Raw genomic sequence first — 13,612 nt, forward strand, 5'->3', positions numbered from 1 at the left:
ATCACACTTGAAGTCTTCATCTGGAGTTTTTAATATGAATTTCCACAAGGAAAGTTGTTAGTGTGAAAGCTGTCTGTGCATATCAATTTTGTTAGATCATGAATAATACAAAAAAACTCTTAAAAAATATGATATGTTTGTGCAAATATCTTAAGTCAGGGACACATTTCCACAGGAAGCCTCCCTGTGAACACCTGTTAGATCTAGAAACCACCTTCAGAACCGCTGTCTCATAGGTGTTTTCTTTACTGTCTCAGTCAAGGAACCTAAAAAGTTGAAAAAGGACTGTACTTGTGTTTTTGCACCAAAGAACCAAGTTCCTGATCGTTCTTTTTCTTGCTTTTTACTGCTGTGCACACACACACTGAAATCTTTCTCCTGGGGAAGCTTCTCCCTGAACATGTGTGCTGGTAAGTGTTGCATGTGATGTTACCCAGGAGAGCATGGTCCAACACTGTTTGGGGTGTTTTGTTGTCCCAACAGAGAGCTTTACTCTCTAAATCACTGTCATTCCCATAATCAAAGTTAAAGGAGAATTCCGGCATTTTTACAAACATATCCCATCTGTTGGAGACCTAGGAAAGTTGGCCAAAGGGAAAAACGCGAGAAATTTTCATGCCCGCTGCGCAAAGTTTTCTAATTGTGCTGCCATGAAAGCGGGCTCTATCGGGCAAGCTTTTAACCTTTCCTGAGGCTCTTAACGTGTATCAAAACACTTTTTTACCGAATTGGCCGTGGTGTCAGTAGCAATACAATTCAACCCAGGGGCTAACCATACCATTAGCTAGCACAGACATTATACATTTTGAGATTTCAAAAACAGCGCACCTACCTTTCTCAGCTTCCGTGTTCCACAGGCGTGCGCACAAATCGATCGCCGAAGTCATACACTATAGTATTCCAAAATAGTTTTTTTTGTCCACCAAAAACGACCCTCGGGAACCGAACTACACATTGCCATGTTTGTTATTGTTTCCTATCGAACAACTGACTCGTTTCAACACCCATATTCGCCGTGATGTCATGACGTGTCACATGACTGCTGGAAGGAGCGCACCTTCGCCCGTTATTCAGCTGCGGGAGATAAGAACCCTCTGGATTTTATTGGAAGCACGTCCTGGACTTGAACAGTTGAGAAAATGAGAGTGTGTGCCTTTCCGAATTGCGGCAACATAATGAGGAGGTATTTGGCCTTGAGTTTTCATCGCCTTCCCGTCCGCAACCGGCAGACTTTACCTCTGAACACGGAAGCTGAGAAAGGTAGGTGCGCTGTTTTTGAAATCGCAAAATGTATAATGTTTGTGCTAACTAATGGTATGGTTAACCCCTGGGTTGAATTGTTTTGCTACTGACACCACGGCCAATTCGGTAAAAAAGTATTTTGATACACGTTAAGAGCCTCAGGAAAGGTTAAAAGCTTGCCCGATAGAGCCCGCTTTCATGGAAATCCGCGCAATTGGACAACTTTGCGCAGCGGGCATGAAAATTTCTCGCGTTTTTCCCTTTGGCCAACTTTCCTGGGTCTCCAACAGATGGGATATGTTTGTAAAAATGCCGGAATTCTCCTTTAAGACAGCCCACTCAGGTAGTGTTACGATATAATCCCACAACAAGTCTTAGATTGTACTGACTAGTCCAAAAATAAATGTTTTGTTACTGTGAAGCCTCCTAAAACCTCAGAAGTTATGACACTGCCGTCTCAGTTCGGATGAACTTCCACACAGTACTGGTGATTAGTTTTATAAAATAAGTGTATATGTCCGTGGATATGGCCGGCCATCCGTCGTGCTGCAGTGGTTACGATGACTGAAACACCCATCTATAAGACTCACACACACAGAGAGCTCCCTGTACATCTGTCTGACCTGACAAAGATTAGATTCAGACACTCCAGGTGAAAAATCAGTGTGCGCATGAGAGAAAGAAACTGTCAAGGGAACTCACTTGATTTAATCTCTGCTCTCATCCCTTCAAAAAGACTAGAAATGTGGAGCACACATCATCCTACGCACATTTTTCGGCTTCATTTAAATCCACTGAACTATAGAGGAATTTGCATATGATTTTCAGTGTTAAAGAGGTTCAACAAAACAGTGCCCACGTATGCAAACACACATGCACGCAAACAAGAGAACTAATGCAAATGTACGCATATATATACACACACACAGAAAGGTTTGTGCCTTCAGGGTAGGTGCCTTAACAGAAGACATTTTACTCTCCAGCCTCACTAACACCTTCCTCTCAACATTTCTCTCTCAGTAAAACTGATGCAGTGTTTTCTCCCTGGGGTAGGATTCCTTCCTCTGTCTCTTTCTGGCAATCTCTCCTGCTCCCTTTCTATCATATACTAATGTACCAATTTCCTCTGTAGCACACGCCCGATGACTGTCAGCAACACAAGCAAACAGACAAACACACACCCCTCTAAGTAATTTCTTGTTTATTTTGAACATTTCATTAACTTTGTGGTTTCTGAGAGTTTGGTTAGCTTATGTGAGCAATGACCTTTCTGGTCACCTTCAATCACCATTTTACAGAACTGTGTCTGAGTCAGTTTGCTGTGGTTATAACTGCAAATTACTGGCAAAGGGCATTTTTGGCATTCACTCCCATCTTGTAAAAATAAAGCCAGCCTCTTTGATTAATATGCAAGAGAAACACAAAATGACAATTGTTTTGTGCTACTACATGAATATTTCTTAACATACACATGAGACAAAAATACAATAAGTGATTGAGGAAGATTTTATCACATTGTTTATCTTTGAGTTGCAAAAGTATGTCAGTCTTGGTCTTCAGTATCTTGTACGGTATGACTGTTCCGATGCAGCAACACCTGGAATTAACTTTTTCTAGTAATTGTTGATCATTCCTGCACTTTGGCTGGGAAGAATTTGATCTGATTCCTATTCACAGAACACAGTGAAGTCACAAGATTAAGTTTTTTCTTTAACTATTATTTGGCAAAATGTGCCGAGGGTTGTTGTCTTGGTTAGGACCGTCGCCACACAGCAAGAGGGTTCCTGGTTCAAATCCCAGCTGGGGACTTTCTGTGTGTATGCGTGGGTTCTCTCTGGGTTGTCCAGCTTCCAGCTACTGTCCAAAAACATGCATGTTAGGTTAATTGGTGACACTACATTGTCCTTAGGAGTGAGTGTGCATGGTTGTTTGTCTCGTTTGTCTCTGTGTGGTCCTGTGATGGACTGGCGGCCTGTCCAGGGTGCACCCCGCCTCTCGCCCAATGACAGCTGGGATAGGCTCAGCCCCCCCGTGACCCTAAATTGGATTAAGTTTAGAAAATTGATGGATGGGTTGTAGTCTTACTTTATAATTATTACATTTGAGATTCAGTTAACTGACGGAATCTGCTTCTATGCTTCAGAACGAATCAATGCCCTATTGATGACACACCATTATGGCCTTTATAAAGCAAGCAGGCACAAACATGATACTCACCCCACCATGTTTCTCAGATGGGATAAATCTAGAAAATTTCTAAGGATCCATAAACTTTTAGGCACCACAACACCCAGTGAAAAGCTAACAAAAAGGCTCAAAACTTATAGCAACCAAATTGAAGAGGTGCACTGCATGACGGATGGACTTCTTCTAAGTTTGTATCTGCTTTTCAATATTTTATGGTATGTATCTTTTTGAAGATGAAAAGCATTCTTTAATGAAAAAAAAAAAAGGGGGGGGGGGTATTGCATAGGTTATACTGCATGTGCTATACTGACACAACAAGTCTATGTGGAGAAAATAATGTAGCACTAGTTAAAAGGAACATTTCTTTTTGCTCTTTTTGGCAGTAGGTTTTATCCAAAGTATCTTACATGAGAGGAACAATATTCAAACATGACAGTAGGAAACCCTGATGTAAGCATCGGTCCTGAATCCATTAAAAAGGACAGACTACGAGGTGTTAGGAGAGATGTTCTTAGAAGTAATGATTTCTAGAAATTCGAGAAGTGCCCATAAAAACGTTTTGAACCGAGATTTCCTTCCTGCAGTAGTCTAGAGAGAGCATAAACCTTCATCACGGAGCTTAAATAGCTGAGTGCAAGCTCTGAAGTCACTAAGCAAACTTGAGTGACCTGAACTTGATTCGGATGGCCATGGATGGTCAGTGTCTCTCAGTAAGTGCTGAAGTGACATGCCCTTTATTTTGTTTGAACACTAGGCACACCACCATTTGTAGGGGTTTTAAGGTGCATGCTGGGAGAATTTCTAAAAATGTATCGTTGTAGTTGAGGCATTAGATTACTATGGTCTGTACCAAAAGTTGGGTGGTTTGTGGAGGTACAGCATGGTCTGATAGGGATACTCAGAGTAATGATTACATAAGACTATCCTCCTCGCAAAACAGCCCAGTTGGCTTGTTGTTCATGCAGGCAATAACTACCTCTGATGAGGGTACAAAGAACATGTAACTTGTAGTGATTGTGAGATCAACTACATGCAAGTCAAAATGGCATCCATTAACATGATGGTGGTGTAGTAGGAACAGTGTATATTAGTCCTAAACCTTAGCAAGGAATTAGCAAAGTGTTGTTGTAACATGTTGCGTCAGTGTACCACCAAGGCAACAAGCAAAATGGTTATATATTGGAGAATAATAAATGTCTATCACTAACCAAGTTATATTATTGTGTGAAATGTTGTAGTAAGGTGTTGTCATGTTATTGGCTGATCATAACCAAGAATCCTGGTGTCAAACCTGCATCCCATTGTTGAAACTATGTATGTAACTCTGCAGTTCACCTACCTCCGTCCTCATCGTGCCTTGTTACTAGAAACACTTGAGAATAATGTTTGTTGTCATGTGGGACAAGATATGAGTCTGCAGCGACACTACTTTTAAAGGCACCTCTATGGATGATATTAAAGATAAAGATTGTTTTTTGTCATTGTGCCATCAACTGAACAACAAAATTTTGGTAGACAGACAAGCAAACAAACGGACAAACACTATTTACAATATTGCACATAATTTAAGAAATAAATAAAGTGTTAAAGGTGCATATTAGAGTTTGGACAGCCCATGGGAAGAAACTATTCCTGAGTCTATTGGTTTTGCCCTCAATGAGGGTGTACCTCCTCCCAGAGGGCAACATGCTGAACAGGTGGTGGTTCGAATGGAAGTGGTTTCTGGCTATGTTTTTCGCTCTGGAGAGGCACCAGGAGCTTGCGATTGTGTCCAGGGAAGGAAGTGGACAGCCGATCACCTTTTCTGCAGTCCTTACCACCCTCTGCACTCTCTCAGCCACTGAGCAGCATACCATACAGAAATGGCATACACCAGCTCTCTCTTGACTGTGGTGCAGAAGTAAATCTCGAGTAGATTTGACTGCAGTTAGTTCCATCAAAGGACCATCAGAAAGTGAAGGCATTGCTGGGCTTTCTTAGCAAGGGCAGATGTATTGGCTGACCAAGAAAGATCCTCTGAGATGTGAGTCCTCAGCGACTTGAAGGACCAAACCCTCTCTACAAGGTCTCTTTTTAAATGAATAGGGGGAGGTCAGTTTGGTGCCTCCTAAAATCAATGGCCAGTTCCTTTGTTTGGTTTTTATATAACTTATCCCTGTTGGCTGAGTCCCGGTCCTCAGTCATCGGGGTGGATGAGATCTGGTCACTGACCATAACTGTCTGGGTGGTCTGAAAGAAAGTTCTTAATCCTTGCGAAGGTGACGAGGGAAAATCCAGGGTGACCAGCTTGGCTGTGTGGATATCCAGAATAATGGCATAAAAGGCTGTAAAACTGTAGTTGACGAAGAGCATCCTTACCGAAGTCCCAGGATGCTCTAGGGGCCGCAGGGCAATATGAAGAGCAGTTGAGACGGCGTCTGTGTTGGACCCGTTTGTCTTGTAAGCAAGCGCATTAACAAACTACTTATTTGTTCAGTTTAATGGAAGGACTTGTGAGATTTAGAATTAGGAGTGTTAGAATTTTGTATCCCCCACATCCTCTTCGCTTAATCCAAATAAGGCCTGTGTCTTTTAATGAATGTCCCTAATATATTATAGTGTTATTACAGTCATAAAATACTCAGTTGGGTGTGAGAACATATTTATTTGCAACAAATTCACAATTCATTCGTGACCATGTTAATATTACGTGAATTAGAAGAGGTCTCTATTATGTTTAAAAACGTATGTTCATGTACAGCAAATAAGTGAATGAGGACACAAAAGTTATTGTTATTACTGTTGTTTTTCTCTTTTTCTCTTAAGTGAAAGTTTTTTGCAGCACACTGAGCAGAAAAAAATTATATATAATTATGGTAATCAGTCCATTCTTAACGGCTAATTACATCCAATATATAGTTTTATATTACTGTATAATATTGTACATAAAGTTCCATATTTTCATGTTTTATAGTGCATCTAACTTGTATTTAGTTGTAAATGGAGTTGTAATCTATCTATATATATACATATAGGCAAGGCAATTTTATTTGTAGAGCACAATTCGTACACAAGGCAATTCAAAGTGCTTTACAGCTACATAAAATCACAAGGCAATAAAATCATTCCAAAAAAATCATTAATTAATTAATTTAAAAGTGAAGAGTGCAGATAAAACACTTTCAATTGTCACTTGCACAGCTAAATAGAACTGTTTTCAGCCTGGATTTAAACATTGTCAGAGTTGAGGCCTGTCTCACGTCTTCTGGAAGGCTGTTCCAGATTTTAGGAGCATAAAACTGAAACGCAGCCTCACCTCGTTTGGTCCTGGCTCTGGGCACCAGCAGGAGACCCCTCCCTGAGGTTCTCAGAGCCCGAGTTGGATCATATGGCTTTAACATGTCAGAGATGCACTTTGGCGCTAGACCATGAAAAGACTTGTACACAAGCAGAGCTGTTTTAAAGTCTATTCTCTGAGCGACAGGAAGCCAGTGCAGTATGTATTTCCTGGTTCTAGTCAGGACTCAGCAGGAGCATTCTGGATGTACTGCAGCTGTCTTACAGCCATGGAGACAAATGCATGGATTAGTCTTTCTAAGTCTAGTTTGGACACTATTCCTTTGATACTGGCAATGTTTTTTAGATGGTAAAAAGCTGCTGATATTACTGATTTAATGTGGCTGTTAAAGTTCAGGTCTGAGTCCAATATTACCCTGAGATTTCTAACTTGATTATTAGGTTTTAGAGAGAGAGTCTCAAGGTGACTGATAACACTTTCTCTTTGTTTCTGTGGACCACAGACAATGATTTCAGTTTTGTCTGAGTTTAGCTGGAGAAAATTGTTTTGCATCTACACACTAATCTGTTCGATGCAGTGACACAATGTATCTACAGACCCGTGTTCTCCTGCCGTCAGTGACACGTAGATCTGAGTGTCATCTGCATAGTTGTGGTAGGACACATTATAGCTGCGTATTATCTGGCCTAATTGAATGTACAGATTGAACAATACGGGTCCCAGGATTGACCCCTGAGGAACCCCACACAGGTCATACCCATTTGGTCTGAGACACAGTTACCGATTTCAACAAAATATTTCCTCGAGATTTGAACAAGTTTAAAGCACGACCAGAGATTCCCAACCAGTCTTCTAACCTCTGTAATTTGTTAATCCTCCGGTCGATGTTTGGGAGAGGTCCACTTATGAACGTTTATCAAGACACTCAAATAGTTTCTCAAAGTCTTTTTTTTTTAAGATTTCAGACTGATTCTCTCTGATGTCCACTGCACCCACGTGGACAATCAGCTGTTTCACCCCTTGATGTTTTGCCAGTACCTCAGGTAGTAATCTTGTGATGTCAGAGACAGTGGCACTTGGACAGCTGCATGTAACTATATATATATATATATATATATATATATATATATATATATATATATATATACATATTTTGGTCCATATTGACATGATAGCATCACGCAGTTGCTGCAGATTTGTCGGCTGCACAAATCTATGATGCGAATCTCCCGTTCCACCACATCCCAAAGGTGCTCTGTTGGATTGAGATCTGGTGACTGTGGAGGCCATTGGAGTACAGTGAACTCATTGTGATGTTCAAGAAACCAGTTTGAGACGATACGAGCTTTGTGACATGGTGCATTATCCTGCTGGAAGTAGCCATCAGAGGATGGGTACACTGTGCTCATAAAGGGATGGACATGGTCAGCATCAATACTCAGGTAGGCTGTGGCTTTTAAATGATACTCAATTGGTAGTAAGGGGCTCAAAGCGTGCCAAGAAAATATCCCCCACACCATTACACCACCAGCAGCCTGAACCGTTGATACAAGGCAGGATGGATCCATGCTTTCATGTTGTTTTTGCCAAATTCTGACCCGACCATCTGAATGTCGCAGCTGAAATCAAGACTCATCAGACCAGGCAGCATTTTTCCAATCTTCTATTGTCCAGTTTAGTCTCAGTTTCCTGTTGTTGGCTGACAGGAGCGCACACCTGGTGTGCTCCTCTGCTGTTGCAGCCCATCTTCTTCAAGGTTCCACGTGTTGTGCGTTCAGAGATGGTATTCTGCGTTCCTTGGTTGGAAAGAATGCTTATTTGGGTGACTTTTGCCTTCCTTTCATCTGGAACCAGTCTGCACATTCTCCTCTGACCTCTCACATCAACAAGGCATTTTCGGCCACACAACTGCCAATCACTGGATGTTTTCTCTTTTCCGGACCATTCTCTGTAAACGCTAGAGATGGTTGTGGGTGAAAATCCCAGCAGATCAGCAGTTTCTGAAATACTCAGACCAGCCTGCCTGGCACCAACAACCCTGCCACGTTCAAAGTCACTTAAATCCCCTTTATTCCTCATTCTGATGCTCGGTTTGGCCTACAGCAAGTTGTCTTGAACACCTTTACATGCCTAAATGCATTGAGTCGCTGCCATGCGATTGGCTCATTAGCTGTTTGTGTTAACGAGCAATTGAGTGGACTGTGTGTGTGTGTATATGCGCACACACACATTCTGATTGCACTATAAAATAAATGTACAGAATATGTTTAATACATTTTCAGATGCTTGTGTCTCAGTGTGAAACAACTCCCTAAAAAACTGTGACATAGTATAACATTGCTCAAATGTTAAGAAAGTCACTGTCACTGGTTTGCCTCAGCAGCCAGCCACAGACAAACTGTTTGCTATTCATAACACATCGTCAAGGAGGTGGGGAACATCTCTGTGCTCTTAGCACCTTCCTGCTGATAGCTGAGGGGGCTGTGTGATTCCATCAGAACACACGGGGGGGCAGTCATTAACATTACACTGCAAATGTAACTATTTATATGCATCGACACATCGCATATTGTACAAGCATCTATCCACCCAGATATCCTTCTCTCCACCAGAGTTCTGTTTATTTTCTGAATACTTATATGCCGTGTAAAAGTAACCCGAGATGACAGAGCGCATGTCACATAAAGCACCTATGCCATGTGTTTCCAGGTTTCCGTGTAGGGTTGTTTGTCACTTTATTCATTTAATAGAGCTGTGAAAGATGTTATGAGCATTATAAATCATACACACAACTCTACCGCAAAAAAGTAAGATGCCTACAGACATGTTTTTGTGTGAAAATAAACTGAATGATTTGAGATAACCATGGTACTAAAACTTTGAAATTTACAGTAATTTACCATATTCTTTCTCCCACTCTTCCTCTCTTTCCTTCTTTCACTCAAATCTTTCTTCTTTCTTTTCTTAAGTCTTTGTGCATTTTTTTTTTCCCTGAGTGAGTGTTCTGGGTGGAAAGTCAGGGCCGTTGAAACGAAATCAACCTCACTTTTGCGCGGGTTATGTGTGTGTCTATATATGTGCAGGTAGGTGTGTCTGTGCACACCACACGAGTAAGCAGAGCTGTTAAAGTAAGATTGATCCATTGGCTTCAGCTGAGCGGGATAGAAGGGTCAGTGGAGTTTCATTCCAACCAGTTTGGTCCCCTTGCTGTGAGAAATCTTGACAGGTTGGCTCGGCCTCTGTTGCAGCAGACTGCTAACTTTACAGAGAGGAGTGGAGAGTTTGACTTGCTTTCAGTCCTAATAACTTATCCCTTTTTTTGTCAGATACACTTTGGCCACATTTAAAAAATCTCAGTTGAAGGACAGACTGGCTGGCACAAAGGATTGCTCATTTTATCATGGAAGGGCAGTTTGGATGGTTCAATTTGTTTCCTGCTCGCCGGTTTTCTCACCATCTTGAGTATGCATCTGTATCTGAGTTTGACTCTACACTCGGTCATTGATGTCAGCTCAAAGATCAACATTTCTCCCCCTTTTTTTGTTGTTGTCTGGTGTTATTCAAACCAACAGCAGCATTTTGGTCCATGCTGTCACTCCAACACTTTGCAACATGGGGCAGCCTTGCAATCTTTACAAAGTAATCCTGTGAAGGTCACTTTAGAAACCTTTGCTCATTAAACAATTCTACAGCTGTCACATTTAATGTATGAAAAGATCTATCACAGCTATAAAACTGCGACAATTAAGGACCATCAAATGAAAGCTAACATTTATCCTCACATGCACTTAAGGACATGCTTGTGCACGTGTGGCCTATAGTGGCCTAACAGGTTAGAGACTGACGCTTCTCTGGAAAACCAGAAACACGTGCACATTTGGTCCGTACGCCTGCACATGTTGATTATCCTACCTGCTATTTCTCATCTATCTGTGGCATTTCCAGCAGGTGTCAACTTACACCATGTAGAGCCCACACAACACCTACTGTGAATATATGATTACAATATGATGAAATGACTGTAGAATGGCACCAGCTTCTGCCCACTGAGGTCATATTGACATCTCCATTTGTGATTTTTTTTAATTTTTTTTTCCTTTTATAGGATTTTTCAAGTTGGCTTGGATGCTGTGCTGCTTCAGAGATTTTTGATTAAAATTCTGGAACTTTTTAACTTAAGTTATAATTAATTGCCATGCTAATGGTAGAGTTGTTTATATGCATGAGCTGCTGATTGTGCTGAACATAATATTTACTACTGCAACAATATAATTTCCCTCTGGGGATTAATTAAGTATTCAATTCAGTTAAATAATATGGAATGCCATTTTAGTCAATATATTAAAAAAAAAGTCCATAAATAACTAAACATGACTGATAAAGATGGCTAAGACATTCATGAATTTAACAAAAATATATAGGCATGTTGATGTATTGATGCATTACATTATTGTCTCTATTTCAACTACAAGTGTCACGTTTAAAGGGATACGCCACCCCCAGGCCAAATTAAGTGTATCCCCGCATTCCCGAGACATAAATAAGTGTGTGGGAGCGTTTTCCTGGCGACCCAGGCATTGTCCGAATCTCACAGCACTGACCACTGCTTGGTTGCGCGTAATACATACATGCTAGCGTCGCCAGCGTCGCCAATCGAAATATTTCTGTGTAAATTAACACGGAAGGCTTGGTTTGCTCATGTCGGTTTGGGAACTAGTTTCCGGTGCAGAAAACACAGCCGAAGCACACTCCCCGCTACGTCATTGGGAATCCCCCCCCCCCGACTTCCTCAAACAAACCAGCGTGACCAGGGGGGGGAGATTCCCAATGACGTAGCGGCGAGTGTGCTTCGGCTGTGTTTTCCGCACCGGAAACTAGTTCCCAAACCGACATGAGCAAACCAAGCCTTCCGTGTTGATTTACACAGTCATTTGCACTCGATGTGAAAGTACACCACTCACACAGTAATTAGAAGGTAAATCAAGTAAATTAATTCACGTTGGGCGAAATATTTCTATTGGCGACGCTGGCGACGCTAGCATGTATGTATTACGCGCAACCAAGCAGTGGTCAGTGCTGTGAGATTCGGACAATGCCTTGGTCGCCAGGAAAACGCTCCCACACACTTATTTATGTCTCGGGAATGCGGGAATACACTTAATTTGGCCTGGGGGTGGCATATCCCTTTAAGATGGGATTATACTTGCTTCAGTGGTCATTATACGGGAGAATTTTTTATTGATTGATTAAATTTATATATACATATATTTACAACATCTTTGAATGGGATTTGAAAATAATATTGTAATAATTTTGTATTATTACATTGAGCCTAGATAAGATTAAAGGCTATATAGATGTGGACCATTTATTATTTACTGTCAACAAAAAAAGCTGAGACGCTGTACATTTTAAAGTTATTAGTTAACCTTACTTAGAAGAAGCATGCAAACTGGTTGCCTTAAGAGAAAGTAAAGTGATGTAGACATTATATGGTGTTGTATGAAATTAAATTTACCACACCATAGTAAACACCAGTAAGTAGTAGTAACACTACTATTATACTACCATAGTACTAATTATGTAAGTCAGGATAAGTTAAATGAACTTAAATGTCATGTTGGGAATACAACACACCGAGAATAACAGAGAAACATGCATCCATTAACTCATGAACAGTATCTCAGTTATTCTCCTACCTGCCACAACCTTCCCAATCCGAATGCAACATAGAGTACAGGCTAATGACATTACAGTGGGGTAAAGTGCTCTGATAGAAACGTTGAACAGCTCAGAAGGGAGGAGAATGAGGGAAGCAAGTGATGACATTAACAAGGACAAATGGAAATATTAACACAATTCATACTTAATGAGTTGGAATAAAGAAAAGAGAACTTAGAGTAGCTTTTAATAATGAAAATGTCCTTGTTCATCTTCTCCACATTATCTGCTCAGAGCTGTTAGGCTTATCGCTCTCACATACAAGCAGAAGTCAAACACGCTCACACATTCCCCCTGAAAGATGGATTCATGCACTTTGAGAGACATGCAATCAGAGATGTTAGCCTGAGGCATGCACACGCACACACACAATTACAGTAGAGCTGTTAGCCTTCTGGCCTATTTCTGTGTTTACATACTTAATCTCACCCACCACCCAGGCTTTCCACATAATGTCTGTGTCAAACACACACACACACACACGCACATTAGTTCGACAGATGAGGGGCTCATCTGCCACCCCCACCCTGCCTCATTTCCTGGATGGGAGAAACTACAATAACCTCTCACTTCCATTTTGTCCAATAGACTTTTTAATGGACTAGTTAATTGCGAGATAATTAAATAGAATTTGTCAAAGAGAACTCACACTACTTGGGGCCTATAAGGCACAGTCATATTATTTCCAGTGATCTGTCTTGTGTCCCAGGGTTAGGGTTCCTTTTTATCTGTCTGCCTTCTTGTACTTTTAAAGTAGAAGGTGAGGCTTTTTAGTCGCAACCAACCGCAGAGTAATAAATGAACGCTGTAATTTAATCACAGCGTCATCCCATGACCACAGTCTGTGTTTTGATCATTAAAAAGCACAAGAAGCAGCGTGTAATTGTAAATCACTGAAAAAAGGATCCGAGATCAATTAAAAACAAGAGTTCCAGAAACATAGTCCATGTTTAGAACATGGAGCAGTGGTACAACAGAAGTGATTAGTCAGTTAACTAATAACTGAAAGAACTGACATCAAAGTGGTTGTTTCCTTCCCAGTGTTTCAGCCTCTGTGTGCTGTCCTGAACCATTACTCACATACATCTTTTTATAGCTCATTAAATGGTTTGATTTAATCAAGCCACAACAAAAAAGCCAACTCCCCATGTGGTTAGATTTAGTAATTATCTTCTTCGTTTTGAT

This window comes from Odontesthes bonariensis, chromosome 2 (genome assembly GCF_027942865.1).
Source record: "Odontesthes bonariensis isolate fOdoBon6 chromosome 2, fOdoBon6.hap1, whole genome shotgun sequence".
NCBI classification, from domain to species: Eukaryota; Metazoa; Chordata; class Actinopteri; order Atheriniformes; family Atherinopsidae; genus Odontesthes; species Odontesthes bonariensis.